Source organism: Aquila chrysaetos, chromosome 10 (genome assembly GCF_900496995.4).
Source record: "Aquila chrysaetos chrysaetos chromosome 10, bAquChr1.4, whole genome shotgun sequence".
Lineage (NCBI taxonomy): Eukaryota > Metazoa > Chordata > Aves > Accipitriformes > Accipitridae > Aquila > Aquila chrysaetos.
In genome coordinates, this window is record NC_044013.1 from 9929727 (window position 1) to 9951201 (window position 21475).

General features: G+C 49.9%; 2 long non-coding RNA genes across 4 annotated transcripts in view; one reads left to right on the forward strand and one right to left on the reverse strand.

Moving 5' to 3' along the window:
* The window catches only part of LOC115346829, a 35411-nt gene that overhangs the window by 6262 nt on the left and 7674 nt on the right, over positions 1-21475 (forward strand). For all 3 annotated transcript variants that reach the window (XR_003925276.2, XR_003925278.2, XR_003925277.2), the window contains exons 2-3: positions 15084-15638; positions 16242-16611. This is a non-coding gene — a long non-coding RNA (uncharacterized LOC115346829). The remainder of the gene's footprint in view (positions 1-15083; positions 15639-16241; positions 16612-21475) is intronic.
* Positions 7564-12570, reverse strand: LOC115346831. Its single transcript, XR_003925281.1, has 4 exons — positions 12391-12570; positions 9746-10011; positions 9097-9296; positions 7564-7652 (listed from the first exon to the last, which is right to left on the reverse strand). It is a non-coding gene; the product is annotated as an uncharacterized LOC115346831 (long non-coding RNA).

Genomic DNA, 21475 nt, shown 5'->3' on the forward strand with positions numbered 1-21475 from the left:
TTTGGCCGTTTCTTTCTCCCCGTCTCCCGAGAGCAGGCTGCTCTGCTACCATGAATTATGAATAAACTTGTAGCTCTTTCTCCTGGGGACACCCGCCCTCGGCCCCTCGCTCTGGTCGCCGGGGCTGCGGGGGCCCGGCGCGAAGCTGCCCCCGGCCGCGGGGAGGGAGATGGCACTCGCCCCGGCTCCTGCTTCCAGCAGCCCCCTAAGCAAAGAAAGGAAGAAAGAAAGGAAGAAAGAAAAAGTTGTAACTGGCTGAGGAGTGAGTTTTCCGACTAATGAAATCCAAAATGAGTGGCGAATATAAAGTATTGTAAGATTTCTTCCCTGCCCCCCCGGCACTGATTGGCAATACTCTTTTTTTTTTTTTTTTTTTTTTTTTTTTGTGTGTTGGTTTGAAAAGCAGGAAGAAATGTAATGAATTGAGTGCTGTCAGAGATGTCTTCTCTGTTGATGTGGTGAATGGCAGTAGCTCCCTGATCCAGTGCAGGTGCAGTAGAGCTGGGGAATAAAAGAGGGGGGCTCTCTGTTCAGTGGAAAAAGCACATTCCCTACAATAGACCACACACTGCCAGCCAGCACGGCATCAGCTCACACTCTCAGACTTTTTTCGCCTCTTTCCACAGTCCTGAGCTCACAAAATGGCTATACATTAGCACTAGTTAGGGTTTGCTTTTAATGAACAGTTGTGACTCCTTTTGACCAACATTTAAATCTGCTGTGCTCTCTCTGAAGACAGGTCTGTTTTGATCACAGGTTTTAAAAAATGGCCCGTTTCCTCACAAGGCGGCTCATTCAGGGCCATCAGTTGCATTTGATTGGGAAAAAAAAAAAAAAGCTCTCGATTAATAAAACGCGTTTTCCAAGTGCTAACAGGGAAAGTTTTTTTTTCTTTTTTTTAAAAAATATATATAATAAAATGGTGTGGGGAGGAGGAGAGACACTGTTTTTAAATGGATGAGATGGTCTAATCCTATACACGAACGCATATTAATCCTGTTTAGAGATAACCTGTCTCCTTTTTAGCTTAATATATTATCCTTATACATGGATAAAAACTTTGCGCTCCTATGAATTCGGTCCAGATTGGTTTTTCTTGGCTTATTTCCGTCACTTCCCCCCCCCCCCCCCCCCCCGGCGATCTGCTTCGAGGAAGCTAGATGGTTACACTTGGTTACTCAAGTTTTATTCGAAATTATTTCCAGAGCGAGGGCTCACTCCTCAGCCGAGGGGGCTGATTGATTCTGTCCCTCTCCGCCTCGCATTTAATGTGCCTCGTCCTATCGCGGCCAAGCCAATGAGCCGGGATTTTCATGGCATCCCGGAGCAGCCCTTGCTGATTCCTCTTGCACCTATCCTGCAAGAAGTAGATTAAGCTCTTTTGGATATACTTGCTGATGCATTGCGCTGAGGAAAATTGCTCGGCGTTTGCTTATAAAAACCCATGTTACTGTGAAAGTTCTTTTTTTCCCCTAATCGTGGTAACAAATAGCATCAGTTCCTGGAACAGTTTGGCAAAGCCATTCTTTGCCTGAATACTGCTAAACGAGAGAAGCTGACAGCTAACCAGTTATTACCTGAGCTCCGAGTAAACCCCCCCCCCCCCCCCCGCAACTGATAACAGAACGTGTTGGCAATAAATGACATTAGAAATAAGAGTCAGATGCCGGTGCGTGCCTGGAGCACGTTTCCAGGGGTCAGATCTTGTCATCCCGCGCACAAAGAACGGATCTTGTCTACATAGGAGAGAAGAGATCGTATCGCTGCGCCTATAGGAAACATACAGCTCGTTTACACTTGTTTTCGGGACCTTTCAAACACGCCGGAGCATCCTCACCTGAGAGCGCCTTATTTACTGCCAACAAGTTGGAGCTCTCCCAGCGCCAACCTTCGCCCCGTTGCTGCTTAATAGTAAAAGCAGGAAAGTTGGGGCTTTGCCGGGGGGGTGCTCCGGCCCCCCCCCCGGGCTGGGTGTGCGCAGGGTGGCCAGCCCCCCCCGGGAGAAGGAGGTGCGAACCGCCGCTGCTCCCCGCTCCGGGTTTCCCACTTTCTTCCCCCCGCGCTACTTGATAGCCTTTGTGTCCTATTGCTGCACACACCCATAATTAATCCTCCTTCTTACCGCTTACATCCCGGACCCAAGGGGCAACTCAAACCTATTTAGATCGCCTTGGTTGGTTGCACAAATTTAAGTGGCAAATGAGTTATAAACCTAATAACTGCTTTAATAAAAATAATTATTTGATTATGGCAGAGGAAATTTGCTAGAGTGCAAGGATGCGGCTGGGTTTTGGTGGCGGTGAGGCTCGTCTTTGGATTGAACTCAAACGCCTTTTAAAAACATTACTCTGGAAAAAAAAAAAACAACAACCGACCCAAAAATCAACAAAAAAAACAAAAAGCCCCCCCAAATCCCAATCCTAAACCCAACCTTACAACAACAAAAAATCACCCAGAGTCGCGGAGCGTTGTGGAACATTTCCAGCGATATTCGGCAGAATTATTAATTTGTAAACAGAAAAATCAATATGAGATTTGGGTGGCTTTGAATTAATTGAAAACATTCGACACGGGGGACCATTAATCACAAACGCTGGTACCTCTCTCACTTTTTTCTCGTTAAGGATGAAGTTTCTGCCCCTCTTTCAAGTGTATTTATGCTTCTGGTTTTACAAGGAAAAGTGAGGATGCAACAAGACCAGTCGCGTTGTCCTCTCTATACTTTTAACGCTAGCATATTGTTTGATTACTAATTCGAGTTAATATGATCTTTATGGCAACATAACAGTGGATAATTGGCCCTTTTTCTGAACAACAATGTAAATCACAATCGCTTTATTATTTAATAACGTCAAACGCTTCGTTGGATTGGCCCCGACAGAGAAGACCTTTTCTTTCTAGGCAGTGTTGTTGAGAAAGAACAATGCAGATCTAATTGTGGAGATTTCAGAAGTTGGCTCCTGTAAATGAACAGCTTAGATATGGAAGTTCCAGCAGATGTCTGCACTTTTCCCTGTGACAAACCTTGTAACCCCCCTTCCTCCCCCACTGCCCCGTCCTCCCCCCCTCCCCGACTTATTGAAGATTTTTTGTTCTCACATCCTAGCAACAACCTAAATCTTCCAGTCGCAAATACACCCCTTTCCCCTCGTTGCTATACAGCACTTCACATGGCAGGCTTAAGCGTACACACCAAATTAGTGCTTGGCCCAAGGCGCGCTCGCCCCTCGCTCGCTCCTCGCTCCGGGCTGGGGGGGGTTGTCGGGCCGGCGGCGGGGGGCGGTGGGGGGTGGGCCGGGGGGGTTGGGGCTCTCGGCGCTGCGGTTCGCCACCTTCTTGCCAGCGCTGCAAACCTGCCGGGGGTTTGTTTTGCAACAGTTTGGAGGCGACCGCAAGTTGCGCACGCCGTTACGCGGAGGGAAAGGTGCCAGGGCCTGCCAGCCCCGGGGGGGGGCGGCGAGACGGGCCCCTCGGCGGAGCCCCTCTGTGTGCCACCCGCTGCCCTGAGGGGCTCCTGCTTGTCCGGCCCCCCCTTCCCCGGCCCAGCTGACCCAAACCCTCTCGGCTCCACCGCGGCACCGGCAGTGAGCCTGCCCCGGGGGTGGCACGGCTGCGGGGACAGGGATCCCCCCCCCGGGATGGCTCCGAGGGAGAAGTTGCGCGACTTCTGGCCGGGACGGGGGGGGACACGGGACGCGCATCCCTGCGCGCAGCCGCTCTCCCGGCCCGATCCCCCGGGCTGCGCGCTGCTCCGCGGAGCGTCCCGCGGTTTAGGGCTCTGCGCGGGTTTTTCCCTTGCGCTCGAAGCGACCTGCCTGGGATCGGCCGGTCGGGGCGGCGGATCCCGCTCCCCTCTCCCGCACCGCCGGCCCCTCTGGGGGAAATTCCGCGGAGAGGAGTTGATTTGGCAAACTTTGGCGGAGGGAGCCGGCAGCCCAGCCGACCCCCTGCCCCGTCCCGCCGGCTCGCCCCCAGCCCCAACAATGCGCGCTTTGATGCGCGCTGAGCGCCCCGCCAGCGGGGGGGTTAGGGCGATGTGTACCGGCCCTCCGCGCAGCCGATCGCTACCGGGGGTGTCAAGAGATGAGGCAGATACACCAAAATCGGGATATTTTCCCCTCCTTTTGCGTTTTTTTCTTTTATTCCTTCTCCCCCCCCCCCCCCATATATATATATTTTGACACAAACTAGCTAAATCCTCTTCCGCAGCAAGCGCGGCGAAGACCCTTTCTGCTCCCTCCCGGGGTGCTCGCAGAGCTGCCCGGGGCAGGAGCCGCCACGTCGCAGCGATGCGGGTCCCCGGTGCTGTCCCTCGGGGCTCCCCGGGCCCCCGGCACCCCGCCCGGTCAGGCGGGCCGCCCGCGGGGCACCGCCGCCCCAAAGACCGGGGGCACCAGCCTCACACCTGCGACGGGGTGGGGGTTTTGTTCGTTTGCAAGAACTCACTCGAGGAAAGTATTGAAAACACAGACCCGATCACTGAAATTCCCCGACACAGAAATCCAGGCTCAGTGACTCGGGGTTGCCAGCCCTGCCTGCAGCCGTGGGAAGCGGCTGATGAATCCCTGTTGACCTGTGAGCCTTTTTCTCCTCGAGTGGGTGGAAATTCTTGATTTTTTTGTTTTTTTTGGTAGTTCTACCTTTCCCGGCTTGTTTGTTTGTTTTACAACTTTACTTTTCCCTGCTGACATCACCTGGCGGGGGGAGAACCGCGCAGGCTGGATGCCGCCCGTGGGAGCGCGGGGGGAGCGGGGGCGCAGGGGGGGAGCGGGGGTCGCCGGGCCTCTCCCGGCCGGCAGGCGCGGCCCCGCGGCGTGCCAAGGGTTAACCGCGCCCGCTCCGGGGCTCTACGCAGCGATAGTTGAAACTGTCGCGACTTCCCCCCAAAACCATCAACGGCAGAGAGAGCTCCCGAAGCCCTGGGCTGCAGCCGGCCGGGCCGGGCCGGGCCGGGCCGGGCCGGGGGCGGGGGAGGCTGGGGCGGCTGCCACTCCCCGCCTAATGAGCTCATTTCCATGTCTGCGCCTCCCGCAACTGTGAGAAAATCTGCCGGGACATCCAGCGTGCCGATGCGGCCTGGGCTGCCCCGGTCTCCCCGGTGACAGCGCCCGCCTGGTAGAGCCGTGCAGGCTGCGGGGGAGGGACTAGATAAATAAAATAAAATAAAACTTCTCCCGGGCCCGATACCTCGCAGGTTTCCGCGGGTGAGAGTGGGGGGGAAACTCCACGCCCACGCGTGTCTTTCGTGGGGCCGGGCTCCCTGAACAGCCGCCTGGAGCCGGGGCGGGGGGGGGGGGGGGGTGCAAAAGTGCCCGGGGACGGTCCGGGAGGGGGAAGGGAGCGCGGAACAGCCCCACACTTATCAATAACAAGATGTATAAATATCAAAGTGAAGGAGCCCGAGTAAGTCTTTCTAGAAGCGAGGAGGAAGCTTAAGCAGCTTTCTTTAATGGTGATTTGTAGCTCTGTAAGGGGCACGGATAGCAAATACCCTGCAGGTGCATGTTGTAACACTGCCATCCGGACTTTAATGTAGATTACTCTCCAACTCGTTTGATCGGTCCTTTGAAACCCTTTACAATTGCCTGTGACGAACCGCCAGTCTCAGTTTTTTTTTCTTTGAATAATGCCTTAAGGGTAAGTCCTCGGGGCTTTTAAAGATCTCCAGCACATTTAAAAAAAAATCACGTTAGATTTTTACTTTAGAGCGTGGGTCCACGTCTCTCAACTTGGGGCTGTTAACAGGCATCTTTTAAATCATTAATCATCTCATAACCACCAACTTTACTCTGGAAGGGAGGTACGGGGCTCTTCTAAAGCCCTCCAAACATTTCTGTTGCTTTTGGGATCATCCTGGTTAAAACTTAGGAGGCAAACACCCCATCCCTCCTGCTGAAGCCCTGGAGCTGGTGCATCTCCGGTGTTTATGGACTCTGCTGGGTAGGTAAATCTGTGCTGAAGGCCTTTCCTCTGGCCATCGAGAAATCCCCGGCGTGGGTTTAGAGAGCAAACCCGAAGGGTGGTGCAGGGAATAAGCCCGGTCGGAGGGCGGGAGGGCCGGTGGGGGGGGGCCCGGGGTGCCCTCCCCGCTCCCCCGCCGACCCTCCCGTACCCCGGCCCTGCCCTGGGCCCTCCGCCCGCTGCTGTGTCGGTGCCGCCTAGCAAACAGTGAGAATTTTTTTGGGGAAAAAAAAAGAAGACAAGGCGAGAGGACGCAATAAATCCCGCAGATGTTTCCACTCTCTCCGCAAATAACGTTTAACCTTTAATATGTATTCGTTACTATTAATTCAAAAAAATAATTACTGAACTTTTGGCCCTTCAACTTCCACAAGCGGCGCTTTGTTTCTCTAAAATAAACTTGGGAGAAGCGATCCCTCCGTATCAAACTAGGGATTTGAATTAAAGGCCCATTTGGGACACTTGAGACTACAAAGGGTTACACATAAATAAATGCCACATTTGCCTATTGCAAAAGTTTTCTCTGTCCTTTCTCAGTCACAACAGGGGAGGAAAAAGCCGTCGTTTATTATCTAGCGCTGGGCAGGAGCAGCCCCTCCAGAATGTGCTCTTAGATTTGGCCGGCAGAAGAGGGACTCTTTTTTTTTTTTTTTTTTTTTTTTTTTCTTCCCCTCAACAGCAGCTCCTTTTGTTCTCCAGATCTCTTTCCCAATTTCAAGCTTCACTTGCAGGTCCTAAGTTTGTTTGTTAATGACGCTATTACCATCTGGCTCGTCCTACTTTCCAAAAGATATAAATCTCCCCAGTTTCATTGCCTACATTATCATTTAAGTGCCACCATAGCTGGAAGAAAAATATGCTTTCAAGGCTGCAAATTCTCTTGCACGGAGTAACTTCCCCGGGCGCGGAGCTGCCGCCCGCCCCGCCGGGCTGCGGGCCGCCTGGCAGGGATGGCTCCAAATGGATTTCACCTTGCAGCGATGCTGGGAGAGGGAGAGGCAGCACGATTTAAGTTTTCCACCAGCAACTTAAGTGAACCTCCCCCCCCCCTCCGCCCTTTTTGTGGCTGTTTAATGCATCTGGCTACTTTGAACCGTTATCTTCGGCGGGGAGAGGGATGCCCGCCCGCACGGCGGGGAGAGGGCAGGATGGGTCCTGCCCCTGGCAGGCTCCTGTTTTCCCTTACCCAGCGTGAACCCCCGTCTCTCTGCCATAAGTACATATTCCGTACGTGTGAATAAACCTTTCCCGCAGGCGTCGCACAGTAAAGGGAAGAAAAGTTTGGGGTCCTCTTAGTGCAAAGCGGTTGCAGATTCGTGTGCGTTTAAGCATAAAGGGACGGGGGGAGGGCGAGAAGGGATGGGGGAGGGAGTTGGGTCGGTTTGTGTATGGGCTCCACAATGACTCTATTTATTCGCTGCAACCAGCCTGGGCAGATTGAATAGGCGAGAGAGAGACACTCAGCCTTCCCAACGCGTGGGCTTTGTGGGATCTAGTCCCCACTAGCAGATTTCGACTGCTAATTTCCCATTCTGCGGGGCTTTCCTGCGAGGAGACACGGCCGTGCCCATCAGCTCCGTCTCCCCCAAACACTGCCTGTGTTTCCAGTCCTTAACCTCTCCGCGTAGAAGTTTAGCCAGGGGAGAAGTTTAAACCTTCACCGTTTCTTTGCTGGGTGTCCAGCAACGTCGCTGCAGAAAAGAACATTTTATTCGAGTATGTGTATATGCATGCACACATGTACGTGCAATATTGTCAAGCGAGGGAAGAGGTACTCCTTTAATATGGGAAAGAAACCCAGGGCTTTTTTTTTTCCCCGAGTGATCTAATTGTTATAAATAATTACGGATGAAAAGAAAACTCGCTTATTATGCACTTCTAATACTGTGACTGCATAGGAGAGAAAGGGGGCCAAAGCAGTGATTAATTAATACCGCACTGGCGTAGCTGTTTTCTCGCGAAAGGCCTCTTCCCCCCTCGCTGCTGCTGAGTTATCATTCCGGCTCGAGTCCTGTGTAGCCAGGAAGGGATCTTGTTTATAAATTTATATGACGACCTTTCCTTTGTGTTTGCTCTAAAGTTGATATGGACAAATTGCAGAGGTATACAATTTAAGTAGATGCACTTTTAATCACCGATCATTAAAATGGTTATGTTAAATATACTCAATTACATGCATGACTTCACCCTAACAGTACTTTCTATTCTCCCAGCTGCTCACGTATTCCTTAACTATAGTCAGCAGAAGAAACTCGATTATGCTGAATCCATACATTTCTATGGATTTCATCAGCCTAATTAATGCTTCAGTGTGGTCCATGTGTCTGAATGGTCCCTTTGCTATTACTTGGGTAAGGAGGCAGTGCTGGAATGCAGAGGGTCTTTCTTTCAAAGATACCCATGGGGGTCACTCTAGGACTCTAATGGCAAAGGTAGCAAGTGTTAAATAGCAGAAACATGCAGAGAAAGGGAAGGCAGCGATGTAAAAGGGACATTGATACTGTAGGTATGCCCAACAGGTCAGTGATGATAATTAAAACGCTTAAAGAAGAAAAGGTAAATGGAAAGCTTCCACAAATCGCAGCGTGCCTGGTTAAAAGCAAACAAATCAGCCCACAGAAACGCACCTTGCTGATCCTGGCGGGGAAAAAAAAAAAAAAAAGTTGACAGCAGATGTTTAGCCTAAATAACTACCAGGGCAGCCTCTTCTGTGAGCACCGCGTTTGACCGCCCCGTCTCTTCTCTAGTTTTCTCGTTGTCGAAACGCAAGATGTGAGGGAGAGGGTGCCCGGCGGGACAGAGCCGGGTGCTCCCACCCTGCCGCCCCCGGTGCCCCCCGCCGTCCGGGCACCACCGGAGGGGTCCTGCAGTCCCCCGGGCCAGTGCAGATACACAGGGAGCTGGTAGAAGTAGCTCTTCCCCTCCTCTCCCCAGCTTTCTTCCGAAATGAAGAAGCGATTAAAATAAATGGGATGCGTTGCAGCTTTAGCGCACACAGCCAATGGCTGCTTTTACAACGCATCTTCCCATCTCAGCATTTAGTGGGATCTAAAAGGCAAGAGCGCTTCCTGCTTTTTAAGCAACATTTTAATCAATGAGAAATGCGTCGAGATGTATTTATTTTTTTGTTCCCACCTGTTGTGGTAGAAGACCATCTGATCACACTTTTCTCTGGCTGCTGGGAGAGGTGAGGGGAAATTAGAGATCTTTCTTGTCACCCGCTGCACTGCCAAAAAGGTGGTGATGGAGCCCGCATCTCTTCCCTGTTCCTCCACGGTGCGCTCTGCAGCTCAATTGTCCTAACTTCGAGGCAGTGCCTTGCTGCAGCCTTCATCCTTCAAGTGGAGAGAGAAAGCAGGGAAGATTTCAGATCTATAACCAAATTATAACCTAGGAACTTTATGCTTGTCATGCTAATTTAATGACTTTTATAGTAAGTGTAGACTTTCTGTCTTTTGAAATTAGCTCTTCAAAACGCTTTGTGTAATGACAGACACTAGACATAAGAGACAAATGCACAAGCAATAGCTGGATAATAATCTGGCAAACACTGCTCCATTTAATATTAAAATGGAGAACAAAGTGCATTAAATCTCAGCGGAGTTGTACATCGTTGTCCGATGCCAGTGGTCCACGCCTGGGCTCCAGAGTGACCCGAAAGGAGGGTGTCCTCTAGCAGCCCCCATGCCTGGGTTCACCTGGAAAATGAGCAGATACCAGATGTCGGGTACAAAATAGTGTTTCAACGCAGTGCAGTGCCCCTTTGCTTTCTGGTGGTGCTTACACATGTCTGAGTACTGTAAATATCCTGATTTCCACAGGCTGGTTCTGCTGGGCCCAGCCTCTTGCTCTGTTCCTGGCGGGAGGATGTACACGCTGCGCTCGCACGTATGGCTCTGAACATATACATCCCCGCCGTCCTTAAGAGCGTGTCTGTGCTCCCATGTTTTGCGTGGTCCAGAAATCTGTCCAAGAGATGGTCTTGATAACAAAGGGTGGGGTAAACCCAAAGCTGAAGGTGTATGGCAATTTGGGCGACTCACTCATTACCTATAATTGTAAATAAGGTAAGTTCACACGACGATCGAGTAACGAGGGAACAAGAGGCCTATTTTAATCAGGTGGTTATCTCTCCTTGGTGGAGATCAGAGCTCCATCGCTCCTGGCCTTCCCATTGTGTCCCCCCTGCTGGAAATGACAGCTCCTTCAGAAATAAGCAACTTGGTCCCTGGATGGGATTTCAGCTCTTTTGCACTACACATGTACCAATTGTCATTTTACAGCTCCAGCGAAACCTCTAAATTATATAAGTGTATAAACTCGGCCTCATTAAATCCCCCCTTTCGGATAGCCTCGAGGCTGGAGAGTATATTACTGTAAGCCAGGGGAGACTTAAATGATATCCAAATGGGGATTGAAACGTAGTGGTACTTAAGCACACTCCTTGTCTCAGCTACAGAGGTTTCATTTTTCCCCTTTCGAGTGTTATAATATTACAAACCCAACAGTTTCCTTATGTCAAATCAAACTATCTGAAATCCCGTTTCTTGATTCAGCCTACGGGTCCCTTTGTGGTGGGGACAAAAAGACAAAGATATGATCAAACACCGTAGCCTGCCCAAAGAGAAATTTATCGTTCATCTGAGAGAGCATCCTAATTCGAAGCTGAACCCCTCCCCTACCAGAAAGCACCTGAACATGCTGTCCAAGTTGTTTTCTTGCGCCTGTGCCCGTGTGCGCGGACAAATCGGGGGGTGCAGAGGGACGGGGGGCCGAGGGCAGCGCAACTCAGAGCACGCCCTGCCCTGCCCACAGGTTGCTTTTTCCACCCAAGCCGCTATAAAACCAAACGTTTCGGTGGGAAATCTGTGCCTACGCGGGCTGCCGCTGCTTCCACCGCCCCCTCCCACCCGCCCGCACCGTGCGGCGCCGCGGCCCAGGGCCGGGCCGGGGCGAGGGGGGGGGCTGCCCGGGGTCCCTCCCCGACCCCCCAGCGGGGCACCCCGAAACGGCTGAGCTGAGGCCCCCCCCCCCCCCCTTCAGCACGGCGCTGCCGGCTCCGGCGAGAGGGGCACGGCCGCTGCGGGCGTCGCCCTGCAGAGCCCGGCGCGAAGCCCCCCCCAGAGTTGGGTTTGCCGGGAGGGGGGTGGCCTTCTCCCCTTTTCCAGCCCTAGCAGGAGGGTCAGTGGTTTAACCAGGCGTCACCAGGGCTTCGTTTTATTCCCGGCCCACTGAAGCGTGTGGCTTTTAGTGACTGATGGCCGCTGTGGCTGGCCGCGGCACAGTTGCTCTCACGGTGCGTGCTCCAGATGGGCACGTCCCGCAGGCTCGGGGCGGGGGGGCACGGTCGCTTTGGAAAGGCCACCGAGACACTGAGATTTGTTCTGGGTCAAGCCTCCCCAAACGCCAAAGTTGGGAAACAACTTTCGCAGCGTGTGTCGGGGAGGGTGGAGGGAGGGAAGGAGGGAGGGAGGGAGGGAGGGAGCGGCGGCGGGGCGGCAGCGGGTGCCGCGGTGCGGGGCGCCGGGGCTGGGGGGGTCGCCGGCCCCGCCGCCCCCCGCCCGCCCCAGCGCATCGCCCCCGTCCCTCCGCTCGGCTCTTCCTCCCCGAGCCCCGGACGCGCAGACAGCACGTTTCCAAACTTTGAAATGCCAAATCACGTTATTGCGGTGGCAGGAGGCTGCTTGCGGATCTGTGACAGCTGAGTTTTCCCTATCGATTATGTGACACTGCAGTTCATTTACACAGCTCAAAAGCTTAAAGACACTGGAGGAGCCCCCGGTTGAACCCGAAATCCTAACAGAAAGTGAATCAACTTTCTGGCCGGTGTTTAAACTGATAGATCAGAACTTAATTCGGAGAGACAGAAAGGGAGAGAAACGACAGCACGGATTTATCTTGCCCAGCGTCCTTCGCTGAAACTTTAGAAACTGCGGCGTGGAAAATCCAGGGCCAAAATGCTAATTAGAAGCAGCGCGTTCGGTGTCCAGATATGTTATGTATTTTAGAAAGCAGATTACAGCGCCTGGGGGGTTGTGCGGGTGCATGAAATACGTGCGTGGGCCGAGGCTGCCGGCGGCTGCGGGCTGCCAGCCGGGCTCCGGGGCGTCCCTGGCCGCAGGGGCCGGGCGGCAGGGAGGGCTTGGGGAAGGGGAAGGGGAAAGGGGGGGGGGGCATTTTCCTCTCTCACACGGGGACGGGACCGGCCCCCTTAGGCTGCCGGGCCCTTCCCTTGGCTTCTTTAACTGGGGGCTTTCCAGGAGCCAGCCCAGCTCCCGGGCCCTGCTGCTCCCTCCCCCGTCCTCGCCGAGGTTTCATTACTTGCTGTTAGAGCCTGGAAACAATAAAGGATGTGGGACTGGGCTTTTATTGATTATTTGTCACCCTGTATTTGTCAGTTTCAATAACTTTTCCTGAAGTTTTACTTACGGGCACTTGAGCTTTCGGATTAGGCCAGCTCTGCGGATTGCAGTGAGGGGTAATTATCCGCTGGCCTGCTTCCCTGCAGCCGGAGAGAAAAGAGCATTAACGTATGGAATGGGCAGGATCCGGCTTGAGCCCCCCCCCCCCCCCCCCCCCAAAGCGCTGCCCGGGCGAGAGGCGGGAGCAGCCAGGAGCTGACCGCGGCCCTGCCAGCTGCCCCCCCCCACCGCCCCCAGCCCCGCTCTCCCTGCGCGGGCTGCAACGAGCCCGCGGCCGCTCTCTGCCTCCCGGCTGCTCGGGGCGGGCGGGGGGGCCCTCGGCCAGGGCCCCAAAGTCGTCGTCGTCCCCCCTCCCCCGGTTTTGGAAGCGAGAACTCAACCCTCGAGAGACGGCCCCGCTCCCGGGGCGGGGAGCGAGGGGGGGGGGGGTGTGTGTGTGTGACACGCGGGACCCACGACGCTGGGGCCCTAACCGGGGCTTTCGGCAGCGGCCAAATCCCCGGGATTCAATTAAAAAGCTGGCTCGCGCCGCTGGCGGGGAGGCGAAGCCGGGGGATTTGTATTATGAAGATCGACTCTTCAAAACTGCCCGCCTGGCAGCCCGGCCGCGCTCCCGCCGGCGGAGGGGACCCGCCTGCCCCGGGCTCCCCGGCCGGAGCCCCGGTGGCGGGGGGTGCGTGGGGCCGGCCCCCACGGGCGGCGGGGAGAGGAGCCGCCGAGGGGGCTGCGGGGACCTGCCGGGCGGGGGGGGGGGGCGGCCCCCGCGTGTCTCTCAGCCTTTTCGGGGGTGTGGGTGTCAAACGTTCCTCGAGAGAAAAGACCTTATCTCTGGCCATCTTCCTCCTCTAATAACTTTCCTAGGTCTCCCAAGCGATGCACGCTGCTCCATACGTGCTCCAGCTATGCTCATTTGTAAGCACACTAAAGGCAAGCTAGCATAATCGTTCGTTCCCCGGGCTGGCAGGGTGCCTATCGTGTACAGTATAGCGTTTGATGTACTGTATCTCATACCACTGCAAGCTAAGAGACAGGCGAACACAGAGTGCCCGGTTACACAGGATTTAATTACAGCGGAATGCATTCTCCATGCTGATTAGGAGAAAAATCAATCGGGGGCTTATTTGCCACAATGAACCAATAAAAAAACAATTTATTAGAGCAATAATCTCAGCCCCAAATGGTCTAAATATTATTGTTTCAATTGCATTGAGGGAATTCAGACTGAAAGTGTTACATCGGGGAGAGCATCAGGGAGTCCTTCTCCAGGAATTCAGTAAGAGTTTCTAACCTCTTTCCAGGGGCTCCCTTGCCGGCTCAGAGATCTTTGAACCAGGGGGTCGAGTTCCCCCGTTTCAGGTCCAGGTGTCTGGGTTGCTGTAGTACCTACAAGGCAAGATGCTCTGTGGCCCGCAGCTGCCTATGCTAAGAGGCAAACATAGCGTTCAGCTTCCCACTAGGTCTTAAAGATTTCCTGCTTTCCAGTGATTTATATGTGAAATTCCTAGAAGAGGGGAGGCCACACAAAAGATCCCTAAGCCACAGGCTGAGATAAATGCCTTGTTGTAATATCATTAGAAAAACACCATGCGATGTGCCAAAAAATTCTCTTGGAGGGATGAGGGAGAAAGGCATTCCCTCGGGAGGGTGCTGAGCACCAGGACCGGGCTGGGGCACGTGGGGCGGATGGGGGGACCACGGTGCCCTCGCTTCCCCTTTCCCACGTGAAATCGCTCCCTTCTTCTCACGACGGACTCGCAGTTTGCCGGGTGCTCCCCTGGGAAGTCAGTGGGAGGCTGGAGGGCGCGCGGGCGATGCAGCGCCGGTGGGCCAGGTCACGCCGGGAATTGCGGGGTCCCCCAGAGCTTAAAGTCTGTGACTCAGGAGATGCTGATTTTGCTTTACCGCTTTCTGTAACTCCAGTCATCTCTGTCCCAAACCGGAGAGGACCTCATTTCCTGCTCAGTGCTCTGCCAACCACAAGGTCTTTTCAGAAGGCTGCCAGGGGTGCCTGGCTGCGGGAAGGACAGTCAGTGTTTGTCACTAGGGAATGAGCTGGCATCATAGCTCTAATCTGAGTCAACAACCTGGCTAGCCCTGAGCATGACTTCATAAATCATGCTATCTAATTGAAAGGCACATGCTTATATGTACAGTGTTGTTCAAAAAGGATGCAAAAAATAAAATAAAATGCAACAAACGCTTCTTTTCTTCCCACTAGCCTATTAATCAGTCACCTGATTGTTTCACTTTACATTACTTCACGCAGAAAAAAAGAGGGAAAACGTAAAACCATCTTGTATAGCCATACCAAAAACACAAATGAAAAAATTCATCTCTTAATGAGAGGCTTAGCCTTTTTCTACCACATCTCTAATAATAGGAAAACAATCTTTAAGTGTTTTTAATGTAAATTGTTTTCACGTTTAATTCAAAATTGCTAAATAACGTTATCATGTGTCTGTGTATCTATTTAGCATCGAGCTGTATGATATTTCAAAGCAATTGAACCAGTTTTGAAAGGAGAAAGAGGCCTTCACCATGCCTATGTTCACTTTTTAAAATGTTGGTTAATACACATATGCTGGCCTGTCTTTTTCTTATCCTTCCAGCAGAAATGAAAAATAAATCTGGGACCAAAGATCAGTTATGTGCTTTTTGCTTTTCACACCCAGATCTCCTGCTTTATTTTTCCACCCATAGGATCTGTGGGATCTCCCCCTGTGAGAGGCAACTCAGCAGCTCCGTCCCCCTCTGCCATCTCAGCACTGCCAGCGGAGAAGCCCAGGAGGAGCGCAGAGCAGTGGATGAGCAGCAATTTGAATATTCATATTTAACTCTTCAAACAACAGAAGATACTTCAAAACCATGTGTGAGACAAAAATGACATTAAACTTTCAATCATTAAACCTCTGTTTAGCTGTACTCCCGAAATGAACAGTTGGTAACAAACGGGGAATTCTGATTGACAGTTTGCCATCAGGAACCCTTAAGTAGGATTTTTCCAGCTATAACACAGTGTACTCTTCAGTGCTCCCTTTCGCAAGATGCTATTTCAAGTGTAGGAGCACGAGGAAAATTTACATAAAAGCCTCATATATAATATGTGATTGCTCTGAAATTAAGAAGCACCAGTTTTCCCCTTATTGTTTTAGAAATGAAGAGTGCACTTTGTTTTCTTGTTTACTTAGTGCGCTCTCTGATCCCTTGATGTGTTTCAAGCGTTTTCTGTCAGCATCACAAGACCTTGCTTACCAGGTAAATTTTATGCGTAAAATGACTGGTGTTCAAAGTGCCTGAAAAAAACAACGGTAATGATGTCTGACAACTTTTCTTTTTTTTTTTTTCTCTTAAATAATATTTCATGGTACATTAAATGGGTTACGCAGTCTCTTCTTAAGAGACCAAAGCAACATATTGCCGCATACTTAATGTTTCATCAGGCAGCTAGTTTTTAAAAGGAAAAAAGCCGAAGGCAGCACGGAATCCTTCCCTGACCCTTTTCTCAGTTTGTTCTGAATTTTATAAGGAACGGTAATAATTTGGAGACAGACACAGAAAGAAAAATAAATGTTATTTCACAATAAACCTCTTAGTGTGTCATTGTGATCGCAGGCAGATACTAGATATGCTACGCGTTAAATCCACTGAACGTTACTTTTTCAGAAGTGAAAACGTTTTTAGCCAAACTGCTTTTTTCGATGTTCACTTCAGATGTACCAGTTAGAGCCAGAGCAGCCCAAGGAGAGAAGCAAACAATTAAAACATTTACGTATTTGAGTCTTGATAGACATCCCTACAAGGTAGGTTTTCACATTTTTTTTCTTCTTAATTTTTTTTTTCTTTTTTTTTTTTTTTCAGTAAGAAGGATAAGCTTGGAGTGCCCAGTCACCGTGGTAACTGCCAGAAAAATTCTCCTGAAGTTTGAAGAGGTCAGCTAACGGGGTCAACAACTCTGGCCTCTCTCTGAGCTGGGCCTGGCAGGCTCCATCCTGCGGTTGGGGTGTTAGCGCAGGCTGAGCCCTGGGAGGTGGACCATTCCAGCTCTGATATAAATTTTTTGAGTCAGTTCACGGCCTGGACTCTCCAGGTGGCCTCCAAAATCGATTGTGACCTTGTGACCCTGTCTAACGGAGGCATAGCATCCAACCTAAGTAAGGATTTAGCCAGGAACGACAGCTTTCCACTGAGTGTTATTGGGGACAGTACAAACAGTTTTGGAAGCAAGGAGGTAGGTATGAGGAGTAGAGGTCATTAAAAGCATATTAAAAAACAATTTTAAAAATCCTTGTTAGTGGAAAGTTTTTATTAGCAGTAACCCTTCCTTAAATCAACTCTTCCGGCAACTATTTTTTTTCTTCCCTAACAACATTGTATCAAGTGTTTCAGCGGATTAATATATGAAAAACTGGCACTTTATATATTCCAGACCAAACTAGTATTTTATCTACCTCTGGATTTTGAACTTGTAAATGAAGCTGACTGACGTGTTAAACTAGATGTCTGTGAAGCATGTTTTTTTTCTTAATATCGTAAAAACCAGGAGGCTGCTTAGTAACGCAGGTTGTTTATTTTAGGAAGTAACTTCTCTAATATGTGCATTCTTTTTAGATTCAAAAGGCTCTTAATTCATGTAATTTGATTTTTAAACTAGGAAATTAAGTAACATGCAGAATAGTGTGGAATGAAAGTGTGAGAGTTTCACAGGCTAGTTCCTTTACCGATTTGTAATACGAATAGACAAGCCACAGATTTGGTTATGTATTTTTGTAAAAGAAACTTGCGGTCACGGTAAGATTGTATTCATAGAGAATACGATATTTTTTCCTTTAAGATTTTAAGCGGCAAATGGTGTGGGGGAGGGAGAGGCTGCTGCAGAGGTCTGATTTTGTTATCAAATCTAGAAACTTGCCCTTCCGAGCAAGCGGATTTGCTCTTGTGTTTTATTCCCGCTCCTACAAAGCCTCAGCTCTGCATGCATTGCTCACACAAGTAATGGGTAGTCATCAGATGAGTAAGTGGAACTACACCGAGGAGCAAAGTCCAGTCTCCCAGGTGGAAACTGCTCTCAGACTTTAAGTGACTTTAAAACTGCTCTGAAGGAAGAAAATTGCATTAATATTTGCTCCCAGTCTTAGAAAAATTATGCAAACTTACCCCAGCGGGAATCTTGCCCAAACATTTCTTGTGCCTCACAGGAGAGGACCTGGCTCTGACGTCCTTCTTCCCAGTCGCTTACCTGTTGAGCAGTTCCCTGAGGCTGGAGGGGCTGCGCAGAGATGGGGCTATTAAATATGGTTCAGGATGAGAGTCTGAGCTGCTCTACATGCTAAGTATCATTGCACTGCTGAGAAGTCCCATAGGTTACAACAGCAAGAGTCTCTAGCTTTTATGTGCAGTAACACCTCGCTCTGTAGAAAGTCCGCCAAAATCCACGGATGCCTGTTGGCCAGGGTCCTACCTCTCAGAGGGTTGGCATAATCTGCTCCGGTGGGATTATTTGAAGAGCAGGAGCTTAATTACTAGGAATAAGAAGGGGGGCAGAACTGTGCCCTAAAATAATTCAGGGCCCAGACCTGCACATGCAGATATCAGTGGCGACACTCTATTTAATTCCACCCTGAATACCGATCGTAGTTTGTTGTTGCTGTCGGTTTTTAGCAGAACTGTGCTGAAAACAATTTATTCACATTAGCAAGTGTGTTGATTCAGGGGAGTGCCTCGTGTGATTAAGCTTGGCAAGACATAGCCTACAGCCTTCGGTGAGGACCAGCACATTTGCTTGGTTTTCAGTAAAAAACATTTGAAAATAGGAATGGTGAGCAGCTGGAAGGTGAATCTTCAATATTTTTAAAAGCATCTGCAGAATTTTTAGCAGCTTTTTTTTTTTTTTGATACTCACATCTCCTTTATAATGTGAGCGTACCGTGTTCCTGTTCTACCTGACAAACAGGTGACGACTTCTAAAACAGATGATACAACTATTCCACTGAAACTTTTAGACAAAAGTTGCCCCTAATTTGGCCCAAAGCCTCAGGCTTGGAATGAGGAATCGTTGGCAGAGGGAACACGACAAGGGGATCTCAAGAGCTTGGACTTGCTGCCAATTCTTTAGTGTTGATTTCTGTAGGTCCTATTGAATTTATAATCAACTGTGAATCTACAAATGTCACTTGAAACAGGTCCTGGGCTTGCACCTTTGGTACCTCTTCACGTTCAGTTGTTCATCCACATCCTGGGATGTGGAGGGACTGGATGCTCATAAGTTAGCAGTAGCTGCAGTGGAGTTATTCATCTTCCTCTTCCCCTTCAGCTCAGTGAAGTACTCACTCAGATTCATTTGATTCCTTAAAGTATTTTCTGAAGCACAGGCTCTTTTAGTTTTAACAGCATGATATGCAGGAATGGGCTTAATACAGTATTAGAGACGAACGCTCAGAATCACCAAGGCTCTGGACTGGTGGTTCCCAGCCTCTGTCCTATGGATCACTGATCATCCATGAGGCCTTGGCAAGTTTGCTGCAGGTGGTCTGTGGAACTGTATTAAATAATAATGTTCACAGTCTTCAATTAAAATTTTGATGAGAAGAGTGTGTGGCAGTCTGCAAGAAAATCTGAGAGCTGAGAGTAATCTACTAGCCTGAAAGCTCTGAGGATGTCTGCTTTACAGGAATGCGTCTCAGCCTGTGGTCCATGAGGCATTAGAAGGTATTTTGAGAATGTTTTCAAATTAAATACATGCCCAGTTAAATGAATGCACTTTATTACTCATGCAAGCAAGCAGAAGAAAAACAACACCCCCCCTTCATCAAACGAATCAAAAATCAAATGAAGAAAATAAAAGTCATAAATGAGCACTGAAGCCTCAGCCTAGTTTGTGCGTGGTTGTACCTAAACCCAGCGCTCCCAGCGCTCCGCAGAGACGGAGAAGCACCGCTCTAGAAAGCAGCATGTTGCCACAGCCTGGATGAGGGCTGGCAAAGGTCTGCGCCTTCTGGAGGAAGCAGGGAGGGCAAGCGAGCGCCGGGGCTTACAGGTGTGCTGGCACAAGGTCCTGAACAAGTACCGCATTTCCTTCTCCTTTTACTTTTCCTCTCTGCTTTGAGTGTGTGCGCTGCTGATGTGCAGAGGAAAAGTCAAACTAATTCTGATACTTTTCCCTATTCTGGGCAGGCTAAATCGGAGAAAGCACTTACGGCAGCCTTTGTGGAAGGGTTACAATATAGGTTGATACTTTAGGAGCTATAGGAAGTTCTTAATCTTTCCCTGCCTACGGGACTGTCATTTATAGACCCGCTATTGTCTCATCTTTTATAAGGATGCTTCCTTACATTAAGGTTCCAAGAGCAACCGGACTTTGCCATTGTTCACAGCTATTTCAGTTTGTGGCTTAATGCACATCTAATATTCTGTTTATGCTTTCACTGCTCTCCTACGCAGCAGACTGTAGCTACACACTGGCTTAGGTGACATAATTCTCAAAACATTCATTTCTGTGTTTCTTTTTTTTTCCCGATTTGTCTGTGCATCTTGATTATGCATTAGCCTAGTTTATTACAGGTAACGTGATTAAGCACGTGGAACTTTATGCATTTATTTGGTCATTTCATGTTCAGCTCTTGTTTGATGAACAGTCACGCTTGCTTATAAAAATGCTTCTGTGTGTTGTTTTTCCACCAGGTTAAATGCTTTTTAAAAAAAAACCAACCCAAACCTCTTACTATATAACAAGAATGAATTCAGTCATGGGCAGACAAAATGGCAGTGTAGATTATTTTGGATGTATAAAATTTAGCTTGAGGTTAGTGGTGGTTTAATTACAGGATTTTTTTATTGCTATTCATACAGACATCCATTGTTTTCTGCTTTGATTTATCTCCAGCTCAGCCCCCTTCAGAACCCCATTTCTGGCAATCTCAGCAACACGTGGGGGTCTGGCAGCTTCTGCAGACATTGCCATCTTCCCTGCACTGCTCCTTCTTCTCTGCTGTTACACTAGCTCCACAGCCTGTCATTTCTCAGAAGCTCTTAATGACGCCTTCCCTCTGTCATCTGCCCCACGGCTCTTCCAGAATCAGATGCTTTTGTCAAAGTTTTTCAAACCAGTCTAGAAATAGACACTGAAATAAGGGCAGGTGATCTGGTGATCTGGTGACGTTCTGCCACTGCCTTCCTACCCTGCCTTGGGCAGATTACAGACCTTCTCCGGAGCTCAGCTCTTTGTCCATAAAATAAGAATAGTACTAACAACTTTGCAAAGTGCTTTTAGATGTCTGAAAGATATGATGCAAATTAAAAGCTACCTAGATTTTGTCAAACCTAACTCTACCTAACACTCTCTAGCTTCTCCGCTGCTGTCTTTTCGCTGCTGAAGATTTGCTGATAAGCCTTTTAGAGTCCAGATTTGCTTCATGCCTTGCATATAGTGACGTTTGGGCTTTTAAATTACCCTCGTGTTCATAACATACATAGCAGGGCTGATAGTTTTTTCAACACGCATTCTCGCTTTGGTGAAAAAAAACAACCCTGAACAAACTACAGCCGGGCTGATGATGCACGGTCTCGAGTGCCGGGTAACCTTTGTGTGCTCCAGGCAGCGCCCAGCTTTATCGTGGTCATTAGTGGGCCAGCGCACATCGAAATGTATGATCTATTCCTTCCTGAGCCCCAGTTACGCCTTGCTTAGCAGTTCCTCTCGCTGGTGAGTTGCTCTTGTAGTTTCCAGTTATGTAACCCATCTCATTTTGTGAATATGTGAATTTAACAGCTGTCAGTGTCAGCAGCGGTTGGGGGGGGTGGTTTTTTTTTTTTTTTTTTTTTTTTGGCAAGCTGGCATTACTCATCAGTCTCATGGTAGTTTTGTTTGAAAAATGCTTGTGTTAGAAAAAGTGGATTTATCAGCTCAGCACTGTATGGTGCTAGCATGCAGCACAACAAAAGACAAGTGCTCATTTCAGTAACGCTTGCAGCATTTCATGGGGCCCCCAAATAGGCTGAACAAGGCTTCTCTGGCAACTAACCCCAAGTACAGTGGGAAACTGTTAAAGTGGCAGTGTCACTGCCTGGAAAAGGGATTTGGTTTTCTTCCATCGTTT